General features: G+C 40.1%; 1 non-coding gene across 1 annotated transcript; it reads right to left on the bottom strand.

Annotated features, from left to right (window-relative positions):
- Positions 1-3,474: 3,474 nt before the first annotated feature.
- LOC112449396 (small nucleolar RNA U3) lies at positions 3,475-3,692 on the bottom strand. The gene has a single exon (XR_003037969.1). It is a non-coding gene; the product is annotated as a small nucleolar RNA U3 (small nucleolar RNA).
- Positions 3,693-4,469: the final 777 nt, after the last annotated feature.

Genomic DNA, 4,469 nt, shown 5'->3' with positions numbered 1-4,469 from the left:
CAAACATTTCTGTATTTTTTTGTGGACATATAGATTAATTTCTCTTTGCCATATAGGAATGGAATTGTTAAATCATAACCTGAGTGTATGGAGAAGGCAATGGCACCCCACTCCAGTACTCTTGCCTGGAAAATCCCATGGACGGAGGAGCCTGGTAGGCTGCAGTCCATGGGGTCGCTAAGAGTCGGGCACGACTGAGCGACTTCATTTTCACTTTTCACTTTCATATATTGGAGAAGGAAATGGCAACCCACTCCAGTATTCTTGCCTGGAGAATCCCAGGGACGGCTGAGCCTGGTGGGCTGCTGTCTATGGGATTGCACAGAGTCGGACACGACTGAAGCAACTTAGCAGCAGCAGCAGCAGCAACCTGAGTGTAAGTTCAACTTCATTAGCAACTGTGAAATAATTTTCAGAACTCATTATATCATTTTACACTCTCACTAACAGCGATCAATGCAAAGAAATAGAGGAAAACAACAGAATGGGAAAGACTAGAGATCTCTTCAAAAAAATTAGAGATACCAAGGGAACATTTCATGCAAAAATGGGCTCAATAAAGGACAGAAATGGTATGGACCTAACAGAAGCAGAAGATAGTAAGAAGAGGTGGCAAGAATACACAGAAGAACAGTACAAAAAAGATCTTCATGACCAAGATAATCACGATGGTGTGATCACTCACCTAAAGCCAGATATCCTGGAATGTGATATCAAGTGGGCCTTAGAAAGCATCACTATGAACAAAGCTAGTGGAGGTGATAGAATTCCAGTGGAGCTCTTTCAAATCCTGAAAGATGATGCTGTGAAAGTGCTGCACTCAATATGCCAGCAAATTTGGAAAACTCAGCAGTGGCCATAGGACTGCAAAAGGTCAGTTTTCATCCCAATCCCAAAGAAAGGAGATGCCAAAGAATGCTCAAAGTATGGCACAGTTGCACTCATCTCACACGCTAGTAAAGTAATGCTCAAAATTCTCCAAGCCAGGCTTCAGCAATATGTGAACCGTGAACTACCAGATGTTCAAGCTGGCTTTAGAAAAGGCAGAGGAACCAGAGATTAAATTGCCAACATCCGCTGGATCATCAAAAAAGCAAGAGAGTTCCAGAAAAACATCTATTTCTGCTTTATTGACTATGCCAAAGCCTTTGACTGTGTGGATCACAATAAACTGTGGAAAATTCTGAAAGAGATGGGAGTACCAGACCACCTGACCTGCCTCTTGAGAAACCTATATGCAGGTCAGGAAGCAACAGTTAGAACTGGACATGGACCAACAGACTGGTTCCAAGAAAAGGAGTATGTCAAGGCTGTATATTGCCACCCTGTTTATTTAACTTATATGCAGAGTACATCATGAGAAACGCTGGGCTGGAAGAAGCACAAGCTGGAATCAAGATTGCCAGGAGAAATATCAATAACCTCAGATATGCAGATGACACCATCCTTATGGCAGAAAGTGAAGAGGAACTCAAAAGCCTCTTGATGAGAGTGAAAGAGGAGAGTGAAAAAGTAGGCTTAAAGCTCAACATTCAGAAAACGAACATCATGGTATCTGGTCCCATCACTTCATGGGAAATAGATGGGGAAACAGTGGAAACAGTGTCAGACTTTATTTTGGGGCGCTCCAAAATCACTGCAGATGGTGATTTCAGCCATGAAATTAAAAGACACTTACTCCTTGGAAGGAAAGTTATGACCAACCTAGATAGCATATTGAAAAGCAGAGACATTACTTTGCCAACAAAGGTCTGTCTAGTCAAGGCTATGGTTTTTCCAATGGTTATGTATGGATGTGAGAGTTGGACTGTGAAGAAAGCTGAGCACCAAAGAATTGAAGCTTTTGAACTGTGGTGTTGGAGAAGACTCTTGAGAGTCCCTTGGACTGCAAGGAGATCCAACCAGTCCATTCTAAAGGAGATCAGTCCTGGGTGTTCATTGGAAAGAGTGATGCTAAAGCTGAAACTCCAGTACTTTGGCCACCTCATGCGAAGAGTTGACTCATTAGAAAAGACTCTGATGCTGGGAGGGATTGGGGGCAGGAGGAGAAGGGGATGACAGAGGATGAGATGGCTGGATGGCATCACGGACTTGATGAACATGAGTTTGAGTAAACTCCAGGAGTTGGTGATGGACAGGGAGGCCTGGCATGCTGCAATTCATGGGGTTGCAAAGAGTCAGACAGGACTGAGCGACTGAACTGAACTGAACAGTGTATAAAAGTTCCAGCTTCTCTATGCCCTCTTGATATCACCAGTCTTTTAAAATTTTATTATTCTGGTGGGAATTTTCTAATATCTCACTGTGATTTAACTTTCTTTCCCTGATGATGAATGATGTTGAATATGTTTTATATACTTATTAGCCATCCTTACATTTTTAATGACTATCTTTAAAAAAATTTTTTTTTTAATTTTTGGTTGTGTCATGAGGCATGTGCAGTTTTAGTTCCCTGACCAGGGATGGAGGGAGCGTCTACGGTGGAAGCACAGAGTCCTAACAACTGGACCACTAGGAAATTCCCTATGACTATCTTTTCATTGTTGATTTGTAGGAATTCTTCAGGTATTTTTTATACAAATCCTTTGTTAAATATAGGTACTGTGAGTATTTTCTCCAAGTCTGTGGATTGCCTTTTCACTCTATTGATGACTTTGATGAGCAAAATTTTACATTTTGATGTAGTCTATTTTATCATTTTTTTTTCACTCTATAATAAGTGCTTTTTTCATCTTAGTTAAAAAATCTTTGCTACAGTTCCCAGACACATCATTCTGTGATTTCCTCCAAAACACTTCATAGTTTTAGCTCTCACATTTAAGTATTAGATCCATGTCTATTGAGAACTAATTTTGATAGTAGGGTGTGTGTCAATGTGGGATGATAAAGATATCCAATTGTTCTCATACTATATTGAAAAGGGTTTTGTTTTGGTTTTTCTCCTGCTGAATTTTATTTGTGTCTTTGTTAAAAATCAAGTGATTATATTGAGTGGATTTTGGACTTTTTATTCTGTTCCATTGACCTGCTTGTCTATTCTTATGCCAGTCACGCACTTAATTCCTATATCTTTGCAGTATGTTTTGAAATATGGCACTGTAAATTCTTCTCTTTTTTATTCATCTTCTTATTCCTTTTCCTCCTCTTCTTCCTTCTTCTTCCTCAGATTGTTTTGGCTATTTGGATCTTTTGCATTTTCTATAAATTTTATAATCAGGTTGTTACAAAAAATAGCTCCAAGCAAGTGTGAAAATCAAAGACAAAACCCAAGGGGTTTTGACAAAGATTAGCATTGAATCAATAGCTCAACAAGGGCAGATTTGACATTTTAATAACATTGTCTTTCTATTCATAAACATGGTACTTCTTTCCGTTTCTTCATGTTTTTGTACAATTCACTCAGAAATGCTTGCAGTATCCATGGTGGAGAATTTGCATATCTTTCATTAATTTTATTTATTTTTTTTTTTTTAAACCACTCAGACGGTGTCCTCTCCCTCTTACTCTCCCCAAAGGAAGAGGAAGAAACGATCATCCAATGGCCAGTGGGCAGCTGCAGAGCAACACCAAGGCCAGCTCAACGCTCAGGAGAGGACACTACATCTCCCTCCTCATGGTTTCGGGTGCTCTACACATTCAGAGAAACTTCTCTAGTAACAAACTATAGAAATGATCCCTGAAAGTATAGTCTTTAATTTTTAAAAAATGTATTTATTTAGCTACCTTGGGTCTTAGTTGTGGCACTCAGGGTTGTCTCTATGTTGCATGGAATCTTTCACTGCGGCGACAGGACTCTCTAGTTGTGGCACAGGGGCTCAGTAGCTGCAGTATGAGGGCTTAGTTGCCCCTTGGGATTGAACTTGTGTGCCCTGCATTGCAAGGTGAATTCTTAACCACTGGACCACTGGGGAACTCCCCATCTTTCATTCATTTTATTCCTAGGTATTTGATGATTTTGTGTGTGTGTGCATGTGCGTGTGTGTGTGTTAGTCACTCAGTCGTGTCTGACTCTTTGCAACCCCATGGATTGTGCAGTCCTCCAGGCTCCTCTGTCCATGAAATTCTTCAGGCAAGAATACTGGATTGGGTTGCCATTTCCTTCTCCAGGGGATCTTCCCAACCCAGGGATTGAAACCAGGTCTCCCACATTGCAGGCAGACTCTTTACCAACTGAGCCACCAGGGAAAGCTCAGTTGATGATTCTGTAAATGATATATATATATATTTTTTTATTGTAACCCAATATACATAATAAGAAATGCACCATTTTAACCATTTCTGAATGTCCAGTTCAGAATTAAGTCCATCCACACCGTTGTGCTCAGTTGATGATTCTGTAAATGATATATATATTTTTTTTATGGTGATCCAATATACATAATAAGAAATGCACCATTTTAACTATTTCTGAATGTCCAGTTCAGTGTCATTAAGTCCATCCACACCGTTGTGCAACCATCACTGCTATT

This window comes from Bos taurus, chromosome 13 (assembly GCF_002263795.3).
Source record: "Bos taurus isolate L1 Dominette 01449 registration number 42190680 breed Hereford chromosome 13, ARS-UCD2.0, whole genome shotgun sequence".
Classification (NCBI taxonomy): domain Eukaryota; kingdom Metazoa; phylum Chordata; class Mammalia; order Artiodactyla; family Bovidae; genus Bos; species Bos taurus.
The sequence above is the reverse complement of the archived record's forward strand: the minus strand, read 5'-3'. Positions and strand labels throughout refer to the sequence as shown.